This window comes from Gorilla gorilla, chromosome 4 (assembly GCF_029281585.2).
Source record: "Gorilla gorilla gorilla isolate KB3781 chromosome 4, NHGRI_mGorGor1-v2.1_pri, whole genome shotgun sequence".
Taxonomy (NCBI): Eukaryota; Metazoa; Chordata; class Mammalia; order Primates; family Hominidae; genus Gorilla; species Gorilla gorilla.
Genome location: NC_073228.2, coordinates 130,100,880 through 130,116,338, shown reverse-complemented (window position 1 = coordinate 130,116,338; position 15,459 = coordinate 130,100,880). Strand labels below are relative to the sequence as shown.

The 15,459-nt window shown below is 38.2% G+C and overlaps 1 long non-coding RNA gene across 4 annotated transcripts in view; it reads left to right on the top strand.

The window, feature by feature from the left end:
* Positions 1–15,459, top strand: part of LOC129533505 (uncharacterized) — a 281,213-nt gene that overhangs the window by 43,004 nt on the left and 222,750 nt on the right. Inside the window, exon 1 of one of the 4 annotated variants that reach the window (XR_010133933.1) lies at positions 6,241–6,376. The exons of the other annotated variants lie outside the window; for them this stretch is intronic. This is a non-coding gene — a long non-coding RNA (uncharacterized lncRNA). Of the gene's footprint in view, positions 1–6,240; positions 6,377–15,459 lie in introns of those variants that run through there. 4 annotated transcript variants of the gene reach the window in all.

The following is a 15,459-nucleotide window of genomic DNA, read 5'->3' as shown; positions in this document are numbered from 1 at the left end:
GGAATGTTCTAGTTGCATTAGGCATCTTACATGTGTGTACTACAGACTCTTCCTAGCAGGAGAAGACTTCACAAAGCAGTCATAATACAGAGCATGTTTTCTTTGAAAGTGTTTACTTGGGAACTGTACTAATCTATTAACTTGAACTGTTCTTTGTTCTTTCTAGAGGGAACACTTCTTATTTTTCTTCTTTACTCTTTCATCACTATTTGACTCTTTGTATTTTGATTTCCCATTTGAAATATCTTACCGAAAATTCTGGTGTGTGGGAGTTAACAAAAAATTATTTACATAATAATAAGGCTAATCTTTTTCTTGAAATAAGATTCCCTTTTCTACTCCACAGAAAGTCTTGCAGCTGTATTTTTAGTCTTTGTTTTACAAATGTCTGTCTGTCTTTTTCTCATTTCTTATCTTCGTTTAAAGAATACTGGTTCTATTTCCTTTTAATATAGACAACATTTAAAAAATGTTCACTACAGAAAAATATATTGACAATTTATATAAGCCAAAAAGAAGATAAAATATAGAGTTTATGCCACCCAGTCACAATTGCTCTTACATTTTTAGCACATTCTTACAGAATATTATGTATATATACCTCATATAAAATACATGGTTGATTACACTATTTTACTTCTATTTTTATACAACTTTCTTGGTTAAGAAATATACCTCCAATATCAGTTCAAATGTCAGAAACACATTTCATTGTATGGATATGCTATAATTTACTCAATCATTTCCTTACTGTTGGGTATCTACTTTCTTTCCAGTCTTTATTTTAAACAATGTTAAAACATTCTATAGTTAAATCTTGCCATAATTCAATCTCATCTTTTGGATCCTCCATAAATTTTGCAACTTCTATAGCATTAATTTTTTATTTGTTGATGTTTTAAAAAGGTTTTTAAATTTTAAGATTCAACAAATATTTATTTATACTATATGTAATTTTTTATTTGATGTTTTAAAAAGGTTTTTAAATTTTAAGATTCAACAAATATTTATTTATACTATATGTAAGTGTTTTAGCTTTCCTTGTAAACGGGAGACTCAAGGCATAATTCTTCGTAATTAAACCCCATGATCTTGCTCCTGGGTATCATGTAACTGATCAGTAATAGTTTATATAACTTTAAAAAGACATTCAAACACATACACCCCTTATTTCTTGCAATCAACGTTCTAAATAATGACCCTTGATGATGCGAAAGGTTTAGCCCAATGTGCCACACACTTTCACCTTTTTATCTGTTGAAAATGAGAAAAGATGGGCTTAGTGAGTTGTGGGCTCTCCTGCTCTAGCTTGGGAGACCTTAGCTCACACTGGCAATCTTTCTTTCATGATAGACAGTTAAGGCTCAAGCGACTCTCAAGAGATAAAGTGACTCTATTGTGATAAAGAAGCTTCTCCTACGGGAACATTAGGCTTTGGTCAATCCTTTATTAATCAGAAAATACGTGCCTGATTTTTAAAAGTGCATTTAACATTCAATCTATACAGTAACAAACTTTAAAGACTTTAAATCCTTCTAGCCTTTTTGCACTACTAATTATTACCTCACCTCGAAAACATCATACACTTTTAGAAGTAATTGAAATAAATACCCTTGAAAACTTATGCCAGCTGACAATTTAAATCATTTCTCCAAAATAACTGATTTACAATTAAAAGCCCTAATAAAATTTCTTAGAGCCAATCACTTGGAGACTCATTTTGCTAAGAGCATAATGGTCTTTTAAAAGGGATTTCTAGTATAATTTGGGATTTCAATACATTGTGCTTATGTTTTCCAAGCAGGTAAGACCTTGTGATTTAGAGGAATATATCTTTGGAGCACAAATAATTAGGATACCACCAAACACAAAGGCTTATGAGAGGTCAAAGTATGAGAGATCACATTCATTCAGGAAATCAGCAAAACTTTCAGAGGAGGAAGCATTTGCAATGTACTTGGAAACATGGATAAAACTTAAGTACTCCAGGGCAAAAGGGAGGAAGTAGGTATGGGTTTGTGGGTTTGTGTGTGAAATAGAGAACTGCCATCTTTGTTTATGAAATAACGAATCATTAAGTTTTCCCAGGGCCGGGTGTCATGTCCTTGAGATTCCTGCACCTTTGTATTTGGTTTTTAGGGCAATGGGAAGGGAGGAAAAGTTGTATTAAAAAAAATTTTTTTTAAACATTGAAGTGATGTGGTTGCTCTATATTTGAAGAAGGTAGTGTGTGTATAGAACAAACTAGTGAGAAGGCAAGGAGAAATGGTTCAGAGGTCTTAAGGAGAACTCGAAGTGAAATTTGGCTATTGGGATCTCCCCTGGAAGAATCTATGGCATTGATGAAATGAATATCTAGGAGTAACGTGTTTCAGACTTGGGGTCTAGGGGAATGAAAATATCATGAACAGAGATAGTGGAGGCCAGAAGGAAGAGCTGGAGAGATGGAAGTTGAGCATCTTGAGGAAATGTGAAGAGAACAGGGGGAGGGAAAGGGAAAGAGTCAAAGTGACGAGTAGGAAGAAGACAAGGGACCATGAGCAGGCCATCAACCTTTATTGAAGGGGCTTTAAAGGGGATGAATCTTGAGGCAGCCACTGAATTTGTCCCTTAGGAGATTATTAGGAAAACTAGAGAGATTGGTTTCAGTAGAATCTTAGGTGTGGAAGTTTGAAAAGAGTTCAGAAAGGAGAGGATGTAGATAGTAGGATATAGATCTTTGGAGAAGTGTCCTTGATGACGTGTAGGGTTTCTAAAATAGTTCTATTGATATGGTAGAGAATAACAATAAGGAGGAAATTTGAAGGGCAAGCAGGGCTCACTTGTCTATTCAGTAAATATTTTGTCAGCCCACTTTTGCTATGCATGGTACCAGGCGATGGCATAAAATAACAAAAACAGAAATAATGTCTCATGAAGCCTGGAATGGGGAAGACAGCTATTTATCAAATGATCCCAGTAGTTCAGATATAAACTCTGGACAAGTGTTGTGAAGGAGAAGTACATGGGGCAGAGAGAGAATGAGAAAGAACTGATCTATTCTGAAAGGTGGTGTCAAGGATGCACTGGTGAGGAAGCCAGCAGAGAGCTGAAGTAGGCTACAAAGGAAAAGTAGCGGGGGCCACGCAAAGAGGGTTGGAGGGAACTGCCTCACAATATGGAAGACCCCTCTGAATTAAAGGGTGGGCAGGAGCTGAGACTGGCTAAGAACATGGCCCATTGCAGGAGCCAGAAAAAGCCTAGAGTTAGAGGAAGTAGTCCTTTGTATTCTAGGGTAGATTAAAAGGGCAGGTTATGGGTGTTCATGGCAGGGAGGAGGCAGTGCACAGAGAAGAAAAATTAGATTTTAGGAGCCATCTTGTTTTATGCCAGATTAATAAATACAAGCCACTCTTTATTAACTCCAAAGACTGTTTCCTTTTATTGAAGAGCTTGAAGTATGTTTCCTGCACACTAATTTTCAGACCTACAGTTTTTAGTAGGTGTGACTTGCTTTAGGGAGCAGATGTATTTCTGGAGAATTGTAGCTAATTCACATTTTTGTAAATTGACTCATTTTAAGCACAGCAGGGAGTCTGCTTTTTAAAGGAAACCTATGGTGCATCCTTTTATAAAGTGTAGGATTCTTTGGAAAACAAATGTTTTGTAAATCTCTTTCAGCAGAAGGGAACGAGGGTGCAACAAGGCTGAGAAACATGTATATTCATATATACAGAACTTAGGATTCAATAACTGGCAAAAAAGGCCTTTTGAAGACAAGAGCAGCTTCCCTTCAAATTCTTTGGTCTGTAAATATTGTAGTAGGGAAGCCTAATCTGGGCCTCATATTTATTTTTAGAAAGCTCTTAAATGTAAACAGTCTCTGGTTTCATTTTAATTGGAGATCACAATTTTTTTGAGAATTCTAAGGCAATAGTTTCAGAAGAATGGTGCAGGTGTCTGTAATCTTAAAGATACGCACTTCTGTTTCTTCATGTTCTTCTATGAGTAGTTGCTGAGAAAAAATGATGTATTTGTGGAAAGAGGTAGCATCCATCTCCTTGATTACTTATTCTCAGGGAGCTTATGTAATATTGCTTCTGCAACGCAATTCAGATGTTGTGGAATTGTGTTGCTGGGGCTTCCAGGGTGACACTTTGCAGACATTATCCTGAAGAATGATTGTGATGTGTTTTTCTTCTCTAGTGTTGACTTCTAGGACTACTTGATGTGGAATTTATTTAGAGAAGAGGAACTTTTTCCAATTGCTCATCTTTTTCTGAGAATCAGAGATTTCTAAGAGTTCCTATGCCTAGTCTAGGATTTGGCATGACAGATATTTGTTTGATGCAGAATAAAACACAAAGTACATGCAACCTTTATTCAGCCACATTGTAAGTGTATTCTATGTGCTTTCAGCTGCAGTGAATTATATTAATAACCTGTTATTGTAAAAATGTCAATAGTTTTTTCTGTCTCTTGGAATAATTATCTGTTAAAAGTATAGGGTTCATTTTAACACTTCACAACAAGGAGAAAATGTAGCTTTTAGTAAAATGTTTTCAGGCATTTTTTTTGAGATTAGTCAAAAAATAGCTATACAGATGACCCAGAGAAAATGTTTAAATAGTACGTAGGATCAAAAATAGTCCCCTTTTCCATTTATACATAGGACATGTAGGACTTTATTATCTTTCTTTACTGTTGCACTCTCACATCGATTTCCTTTTCTGTAAGCAGGTTTGTCATTTATAAAGAACAAATCCACATGTGTGGAAGAAGAAAAAAAACTCCTGAATTTTCCCTCTCCATGTCCATCTTAGCATATGTTCTTCTTGGGCACAACATAGTAACACACTGGATTAGAGACTCTGGGATATCTTAATTGATTATTGATCTAAGTATGAATGCTACAAAGAATTAATGTGAAAAATTGCACTTATTTCTCAGTTTAGCTGAGATACCTTTATGAGCCCGTACTTGATGATACCAGTGTTGTGGGCAAGATATGTAGTACTGGCCAGTCATTCAGGGTTCTAGGCTTAAGTCATCAGAGCAATCTTGGATTGGTTTTTATGGATAATTGAACATTGTATAGTTATTTATAATATTTTAAAAATCACACCTGCCATCAAGGTGTCAGGATCTGGCTGATTGCAACAACTCTCTGAGTCTACTTTCTAGTTCAGGCCCTCCCCCTTTCAAACTTTCCTGTGTATTGGTGCCAGATTCCTGTTTCTAAATAGCATTTTGTTGGTCCTTAAGAACTCACAATTGTTTTTCATTACCTGCGATGGTGAAGAATACCTTTCAGTCTAGCTTTCAGAGCTTCCATGATCACATTTTGCCCTAATAATCCAACATGATCTCCATAAAAGAGTTCCTTCAAAAATGAACTCTTTTAACCAGTTGGGAAGTCTCACTGGTCTTCCCTCTGCCCATATATCATGCACACATTTTTAAGTTCCTGTCTTTGCTGATTCTGTCCTTGTACTTTTTCCCTAATACTGATGCCTCCTCTGTCCATCCAACCTCTTCCTGGCACTGAAGACACACCTCTCACTGGGTGTGCGTGGAGGACTTTCCCAAGGATGAGGTCAAGGTTATAGGCTTTGTATGATCTTATATTAAATAGCTATTGGATTGTATCAGAGCTACATTTATATTTAAAAACTAGGGCAGTTATCATTAAACACAAGTAGAAAAATGAATGAAAGAGAAATCAAGGATAAGAGCTTAAACAAGACTGGAGAAAGACAAATGGGAAATTTTTGGAATGGTTGCTCAGGAAAAATGGACCCACCTCTTCCTGACCATCTGGGCAGATCAAGGTCTATGGTTCCTTGTGACAAACCCTTGCTCACCTGAGGGTTGCAGCAGACAGCTAAAGACATTCATGAGAATTTATGTTGGCCTTGAGCCATTCACCTTGCCATGATTCTTCCTTCCATCTTCCAACATCAGGGGCCCAGTGCTATCTGCTGCAATTAGACACAACTGAGATATAAAGATATATCTAGAGCTGCTGGCTCCATTATATAACAGAGGAAGTAGAGGGAAGTGGTATGTTCATGGGTCATTATCTCTAAGCTCTGATTCCAGCTTTGTTGATCTAGAAACTTCATCCAACAAGGCATCCAGAAACAGATGGTCTTCTAGATATTGACTCACAGTATCTAAGCTCTCAAGAGGCAGGAGTGTAAATCAGAATGTTAGCTTATTAGTTGATGGTAGTATTTCTATCCAGGGACCAGAATGTATCCAGAGACCACTTGGTTACCCTAGAAACCACGGAATCTGAAGGAAGGACCAGGAGGTGTCCTGGTGAGCATGCACTCAGGACAAAGGGCACAAGGCCATCTGGAGAAGTGCTTCCCTCAGCCCAGGGAAAATTCTGGTGAGTTAGTCCTATTCCACAGAAGAGAAATTAATAATGTTAATGTGAAGAGAGGAACTGAAACATGCTCCCTCCCAGACAAAAATTAGGGAGGAGTAATTTGGCCTGTAGAATGTTTGATGACACTTAGGGAAGGGTTCAAGAGGGAAAACATAATAAGGCCATAAAGTATTACTTCTCAAAGAACTCAGTATAACTTATGTTAATGAGAATAACATAAATTTCCAATAGAAACAGGTGGGTTTATATTTAAAAATTTTTGTGTGTGTGGAATTGAAATATTTTTGATTTTAGAGCCTCTGGGAGTAGCAACTGCAGCTTCTCTCCTCAGTGGATACTGAGCTAGATATTCCTTTCTGCAGAGTTTCACTAACTCAACAAAGCAACAAAAGTCACTGACACTCAAAGCTTAAAGTAGTAAAATTGTAAGACCGAAGAAGGGAGAGAACACTTACCCAAAGAGGAGGGGCTGATCTTGAGAAAAAGGAGAGTGGGGTAGATTCTCTCAGTGATAGCATTGGAAGGTGGGAGTATGAAAGGTTGTGGCAAGTCAAGAAAGAGGAGAGGTAGGGAACAAGGGGTGAAAATAGAGTGCCTTTGGGAGATTTGGAGAACATCCAGATGTGGGATGGATAACCCCAGCCCTGGATGCCTTGCCCTGGTTGGTACTGAGAAGAATAAAGTAGCTGACTAGAGGCAAATACTGAGTTTCCCCCTACCTTTACCTTAGCCATCCTGCCGCTCAACTCTCTATGACTTGAAATAGGCACTGAAAGGCTTTAAGAACCATTGAAGCTTTCATCCAAGTCCAGATTATGTTTGTTGCAGGGAAAATCTGATCAGACTGTAACTAAACAGAAGAAATCTTTCAGCCTTAAATGCCTTAAAAGCTTCAATTCAAACTCACTTAAAAGGGGAATTTGTTGATTTATATAATAAAAATATACATGGTCTTCAAGTGTGACTTTATGGGGTTCAAATCTCTTGCCAGGACCCAAATGTCTCCTGCCCTCCTTTGGCTTTCTGTGTTTTCTGAACAAGTCTGAACAAGTGGCCCCCTCAGTTCCAGGTTCAGATTTTCCCTGTTTCAAGTCCAGTGGAAAAAACTTACCACTTCCTGATAGTTGCACTGCAGGTTCTGGGTTCCTGTTTGTGTGGCCACGCCTGGTCCATTCTTACTGCTCTACATGGGACGCAGCGAGCTTTCGCTCTGGGATCAGACTTGGCTTCATTGCTAATAAATGGACTGGACATAGAAAAAGGTGGTTTCCCAAAAGTCAGTTACTTGAAGAATGAGGAGTGGATGCAGGGTCGGAGCAAACATCAATAGCCATTGCACTCCTCTCCAGAGACATGGATGGCTAGAAGCCTTACTATTATTGTGGATTACCTGGCGGAAGACTCGTCTAACTGCAGAATAGATGGTAAACTGGAGAGTCAGTCAAGTCTAGCTCCTCAACTTGCCCCTTCTTACAGAATTGCTGGGAACAAACTCTGGAGCAGGAAAAAAACCAACAGCAAAGTATACGATAATGATATATGTCTTCATTGAGCAACTAGTTTGTGTCAGGTACTAAGCTAGCATTTTACGTTATTATTCAAATAACATATTTTAGAGACTGTTAAAATATTTCTAGAGATAAAAAAAACAGGATAAAAGAGGCTAAAAAGATCTAAGTTAATACAGCTGGGAAATGACTTTTTCTACAGAACACCATCACTACCTCTAATACTTATTTGTCCGGTGTCTGTGTCCTTCACTAGAATGTAAGCTCCTTGACAGCTATTGGGAGGCAGATTTAAGTTCAATATATAAATAACCTTCAAATAATTAAAACCTCATAAATGCAACAGGCTGCTTTTTTTTTTTATCATCACTAGAGGCAGTTGAGCATGTTATGAAGGAGATTCAACATCTGGTGAGAGATTGAACTAAATGGTCACATATTCAAAATCTGTAGGTTTACAGCTCTTCACTGTGCCAGGCCATTCCTGGATTGTTGACTTTGGAAAGGACTGGAATGTGTTATATGATGCATAAATGTGACTTTAAGTTTTATATTAAAATCAAGAAGCTACGGTTAAGAATAAGTGTACATGAAAGAAAGCATAAAAAGGCAAGAATGAGGGGGGGAAAAAGGAAAGGGGAGATGGAGTGTGTTGAGAGAGAGAGGCATTCTGTGTGCAAGAAGGATCAGCTCAATATTGAACTTTTGTTCTTCATAAAGGATGTACATTCTTTTTTTTTTTTTTTGAGTTGAAATTTACCTCTTGTTGCCAAAGCTGGAGTGCAATGGCGCGATCTTTGCTCACTGCGACCTCCGCCTCCCGGGCTTAGGCGATTCTCCTGCCTCAGCCTCTTGAGTAGCTGGGCCACCATACTCAACTAATTTTTTGTATTTTTAGTAGAAACGGGGCTTCACCATGTTAGCCAAGCTGGTCTCAAACTCCTGACCTCAGGTGATCCGCCTGCCTTGGCCTCCCAAAGTGCTGGGACTACAGGCATGAGCCGCTGTGCCCAGCCAGGATATACATTCTTTACAGCGACTTTGGCACCATCATCACAGCTATTGTAGGAAGATACAATTCCCTCTAAAGATGGGAAACAGTCTGAATTCTATTCTTTTTCTCACACAATCAATAACACCTGGAGAGTGACATGCATGGTATGAGTAGCATGGAGCCCGTATCTGCTGTGTAGGCTGATTCTTGCATGTATTGTATCTTATAATATTTAATAGTTTTGGAACACTCTATAATCATTACCTGATCTTCATGTGAGTGGCGCCATTCCCAATTTTAAGATGAAACAATGGAAGTGATTTAATACTCTGGGAGTAAGCTTCAGGGCTACAAACAGAAGCTTAACCACCTTGGCTATCAGTTTCATGCTTAAGTTCTTTGATGAGCACTTTTTTTATTTTTTTAATTAAAAAAGTGTCTGGGAAAAATCTGCCATCCAGGCTGGAGTATGGTTGTCTGATCATAACTCACTGAATCCCGAACTCCTGGGCTCACCCAATCCTCCCGCCTTAACCTCCCTAGTAGCTAGTAACATGTGCCACCACTCCCAGCTAATTTTTAAATTTTGTTTATATTTTTGGTAGAGACAGGTTCTCACTATGTTGCTAGGGCTGGTCTCAAACTCCTGGCCTCAGGTGATCCTCTCGCATCGGACTTCTAAAGTGTTGGGATTACAGGTGTGAGCCAATGCACTCAGCTGATGAGAACACCTTTTAACCAGAGATGGTTGAACTGGGGTTGGTCCACAGATGTGCTTTCTGCAGCCTGGGTCTGCCTGGCATTCTGTGGGAACTGCTGACATTGTCTTGGCAGCTGGAGTCCTCCCACGTATCTTTGAAGGTCATGAGGCTGCCATATCTCATTTGGTCCAAATGTTGATTGCTCGTTCAGAATGTTAATCCTGTGGTCTCCAACTCATAATTCTTTTTCTTGGAATTCTAGTCTCTAAGTGTGAGTATGTTTGTGTCTGTACGTTGGTGTGGGTGTGTGCATTATCATACTATCCTTGCTTGACCTCTACTTGTGCTTCCTTGCTTACTACTTTCAAAGACTTTCTTTGTATTGTTCTGCTAGCAACCTTCTGAATACCAATACGAGAAATTTTTTTTTTTCTGGGAAAAATATTGCTGTGTATCCTGACATTTTTGGCAAGTCGTTTTCTACTCACAATGGGAAGTTGTGATAAAGTGAATTATCTTTTGTGCAGAGTTGTTTTCCTTTGTGTTTGTCTGTGCCTACCATTCTCTGTTTTCTATTAAATTATTATTTTCTCCATGTTACTTTACAAGTTGTAATTGCTTTGTTATCAGAAAGAGAAAGGTAGGTTCATTTTATCCTTTTATCACTGGGCATCTTGGTGAATGAATTGTAGCACTCCTCATTACCATAGCTTTGTTCTGCTCAGTTTTTAATGTTAATTGCCCTTGTCATTCCTTGTAATATAAGCTATAGAAATGTTCTTTCAAAGAAGAGAGATATTAACAAGTCAGAATATATTTTCAAAATGAATTGATAAGGAAATTTCATGTTTCATCTCAAAGCATTAATTAAATGACAAGGAGCTCATGAAGTGAAATAAACAAAGGATGGACAAGTGATGTTGACATAGCAAGTCCAAGAAAGAAGCACATGAGTTGGTGTTTAATTGAAAGAGAACATTGTAGGGACTGGTCACTCATTCTACTGCCCCCAAATTTATAATCCTTTCAAATGTTTTAATTCTTTTACACATGGGTACTGGTTTCCATCGTTCTCTTCTTTAAATGCCAACCTTCCTTCTGCTTTTGTTCCTCTTGATGAGAGAACGCATATTTGTGTGTTTACATTCAGAATTGTTACACTGAAAGGGGCCCGAATGTGTACAAGCCGAAAGCTCCACACTGTCCTCTTCTGCCAGTTAGCGGTATTGCCTGTCAAACTGATCTCAAATGAGGTGAAAAGCTGTAGGAGTGAGTGCTTAGTGAAGTAGAAAACAATTATATTCCTGTGTGATAGAGTTACTCTGGGGAATGGACCAAGAGATAGAGGGGCAGAGAGTGAATTTCTTGCCCAGGTTAACCATAGGGTGAGTTTCTTAAGGCAATTGTATTCTTTGGAAGCACAGTCCCATTTTATGCCTTTTTGTTTTACATTTTCTGTCTACTTAAACTGTTACTCTTACAGATTCTGAACTAGTCCAGTTCCAGAGCTCTACTTTGGAGAAGAGGTAGGGACCCTCATCATCTATTGCTTTTGCTATTTGAACAGAGAGAACAGTTTGTGCTCCCAGTTCGGTAGTTTTCAAAAAACATATTTTCTCCCAAAGCCAGGAGAAGCATCCTAAAATTTTCAAGAGCATAGCAACAAGCACACTTCTATTTTTCGGATCCATACTTCACTCTGTTTAGTTGCAGATGAGATCTGGCAATCCTACTTCTGGCCTGAAGTAGATTTGTGTTTTAAGTACATCTACAGTCTAAATCCTATCCAGGTTTGTTTGTTTGTTTTGCCAGGAGCAGTGGAAGTTGTTTTCTACTCATAAGGGGATCTTTTTGTGCAGAGTAGTTTTGCTTTGTCTATGCCCATCATTTTCTGTTTTCTATTAAATTATTTTCTCCATTATTACAAGTTGTGTTGTTTGTAATTGCTTTCTACTGGAAAACTGCTTCGTGGTTTTCTCCCAATGTGTGGGTAAATATATCATCTGCTTCTGAATTAGAAAGATATTTTTATGTTGACTTCTAAAGATTCTTTTCCCGAACCCCATGTGGTCCTCTTCACCTGAAAAGCAAAGACCCCTTCCATTCAAAATTGTTATTTATGCTGGTTGGAGTATTAGTAAATAACATTTGCTCTTCCATTTCTAACACCCAGCATGGAGTCTAACACATCCTCGGGTTCCAATATTTGTTGAATAAATGCACGGAAGGTATGCCTTCTGTTCTCAAGGTATTTGGAGTCAGATGGAAGAACTTAGAGTTTAGAGTTGATGATCCCAGAAATTTCTGTCCTCACCTTGACCTCTTCCCTGAAACTTGCTGCAAGCTTATTCACTGGATGTTCCAGGATTATTTAACTTTTTGATGACTCTGAGCAATTCTAGCTAACATCTGGAGACAGTTCACAGTAAGAGACATGCGGACCAAGCTAATGCCCATGTTTCTTGTAGCTCCACTATAATAAATTACTTCCTTGCAGTAACCAGAGGCAGACTTACACTCCAGTCTGTGATTGGCTACATGTTTCTGTTTCTGGTCTGAGAGATCCCTTCAGCCCTCTGCTTATGTACAAAGCAGATGCTCATGTACAAAGTGAAGATGATTGGCATGTCCAGAGTCCAGTAGTTGAACAAGGCTTCGTGTTGGATTCTCTCAGCTCTCCTTTCTCACGCATCCTCTCCACTTTTTTAAAAAGTCAAAAATAACAGATGCTGGCAAGGTTGCAGAGAAAAGGGAACCCTTATACACTGTGGGAGTGTAAAGTACTACTTCTCCCTCCTCCTACCCTCCCCTCTCAAGTAGGCCCCACTGTCTGTTGTTTTCTTCTTCGTGTTCATAAGTTCTCATCAATTAGCTCCCACATATAAGTGAGAACATGCGTATTTGGTTTTTTGTTCCTGCATTCGTTTGCTAAGGATAATAGCCTCTAGCTCCATCCATGTTTCCAAAAAAGACATGACTTGTTCTTTGTGGCTCCTTTCTCACGCATCCACTCCTTAGGGGAAGGATGATCCAAAGTCATATTTATAGAGTTTCGCATCTTCAAAACCACCTCTTTTTTTCACCAAGGGAAGAAAATAGATATGTTCTAATTTCAAACACAGGTAATGTTTGAAATTAGAATTCAGATGTTCAGATTACTAAACTAGTGCTACTTCTATGATATTATAATACTTTTGAATATTTAGTGACTTTAAGAAATACGTGATTGACTTGGTGATACTGATTATGGTACTTAATTATGCCACTTGTGATCTAAATCAAGTTTCTCTCTTTTTCCATGATGGCCAAAGCCTTCTAAGAACCTATCATTTTGACAATTCATCGTTGATCATTTCTTTCAGACTTTTACAGCCTGGCTTTTGTATCCATTGCTTTTACTCAAACTGTAATTATCATTTAAACTGATAAGCCCAATGGTTTTACTCACTGGGCTTCCTGAATTTTTCTGCAGTATTGTCCCTTGGGTCTTTACATATTTCTTTTTTTTTTAACTTGTATTTTAGGCTCAAGGGTACATGTGGAGGTTTGTCATATAGGTAAATTTTATCTCATGGGGGTTTGATGTACAAATTATTTCACCACCCAAGTAATAAACATAGTACCTGATAATAGTTTTTTGATCCTCTCCATCCTCCCACCTCTACCTCAAGTAGGCCCTGGTATCTGGTATCTGTTGTTCTTTTGTGTCTATGTGTACTCAGTGTTTAGCTCTCACTTATAAGCTAACATGTGTGGTATTTGGTTTTCTGTTCCTGTGTTAGTTTGCTCAGGATAATGACTTCCAGCTCCAACCATGTTGCTGCAAAGGACATGATTTTGTTCCATTTTGTGGCTGTGTAGTATTCCATGGTGTATATGTACCACATTTACTTTATCCAGTCTACCATTGATGGGCATTTAGGTTGATTCCATGTCTTTGCTATTGTGACCAGTGCTGCAATAAACATATGCATATGTGTGTCTTTATGGTAGTACAACTTGGATTCCTTCGGGTGTAGACCCAATAATTGATTGCTGGGTTGAATGGTACCTCTGTTTTAAGTTCTTTGAGAAATCATCAAACTGCTTTCCCTAATGGCTAATTTACACTCCCACCAGCAGTGTATAAATGTTTTCTTTTCCCTGTAACCTTGCCAGCAACTGATGTTTTTGACTTTTTAATAATAGTCCTTCTGACTGGTGTGATACGGTATCTCATTGTGGTTTTGGTTTACGTTTCTCTAATCAGTGATGTTGAGTTTTTTTCATATGCTCGTTGGTTGTATGTCTTCTTTTGAACAATGTCTGTTCATGTCCTTTGCCCAGTTTTTTTTTTTTTTAGTTTTTTTTTTTTAACTTTTAGGTTTGGGGATACAGGTGAAGGTTTGTTACATAAGTAAACATGTGTCATGGGGGTTTATTGTACATATTATTTCATAACCCAAGTATTAAGCCAAATACCCAATAGTTACCTTTTCTGTTTTTCTCCCTCCTCCTACCCCCCACCCCTCAAGTAGACCCCACTGTCTGTTGTTTTCTTCTTCGTGTTCGTAAGTTCTTATCATTTAGCTCCTACATATAAATGAGAACATGCGTATTTGGTTTTCTGTTCCTGCATTAGTTTGCTAAGGATAATAGCCTCCAGCTCTATCCATGTTCCTGGAAAAGACATGACTTTTTGTTTATGGCTGCGTAGTATTCCATGGTGTATATATACCACATTTTCTTTATCCAGTCTGTCACTGATGGGCATTTAGGTTTACTCTATGTCTTTGCTCTTGTGAATAGTGCTGCAAAGAACATTCACTAGCACGTGTCTTTATGGTAGAATGATTTATATTCATCTGGGTATATACCCAGTAATGGGATTACTGGGTCAAATGGTAGTTCTGATTTTAGCTCTTTGAGGAATTAACATATTGATTTCCACAATGGTTGAAGTAATTTACACTCCTACCAACAGTGTATAAGGGTTCCCTTTTCTCTGCGACCTTGCCAGCATCTGTTATTTTTTGACTTTTTAATAGTAGCCATTCTGACTGGTGTAAGATGGTATCTCATTGTGGTTTTGGATTGCATTTCTCTAATGATCAGTGATACTGAGCTTTTTTCATATGCTTGTTGGCCACAAGTATGTTGTCTTTTGAGCAGTGTGTGTTCATGTCCTTTACCCACTTTTCAATGGGATTATTTTTCTCTTGTAAATTTAAGTTCCTTATAGATGCTGAATATTAGATCTTTGTCAGGTGCATAGTTAGCAAATATTTTCTCCCATCCTGTAGGTTGTCTGTTTACCATCTTGATAGTTTCTTTTCCTGTGCAGAAGCTCTTAAGTTTAATTAGATCCCACTTGTCAATCTTTGCTTTTGTTGCAATTGCTTTTAGTGTCTCTGTCATGAAATCTGCCTGTTCCTATGTCCAGGAGGGTATTGCCTAGGTTGTCTTTCAGGGTTTTTATAGTTTTGTGTTCTACATGTAAGTCTTTAATCCATCTTGAGTTGATTTTTTTAGAAGGCATAATGAAGGGGTCCTCCTTTAATCTTCTGCATATGGCTAGCCAGTTCTCCCAGTACTATTTATTGAATAGGGATTATTTTCCCCATTGCTTGTTTATGTCAGCTTTGTCAAAGATCAGATGGTTGTAGATGTGTGGTCTTATTTCTGGGTTCTCTTTCTGTTCTATTGTTCTATGTGCCTTACCAGTACTACGCTGTTTTGGTTATTGTAGTCTTGTAGTATAATTTGAAGTCAGGTAATGTGATGCTGTGTCTGGAATTGGTGGGTTTTTGGTCTTGCTGACTTCAAGAATGAAGCCGCGGACCCTCGTGGTGAGTGTTACAGTTCTTAAAGGCGGCACATCTGGAGTTGTTCGTTCCTTCT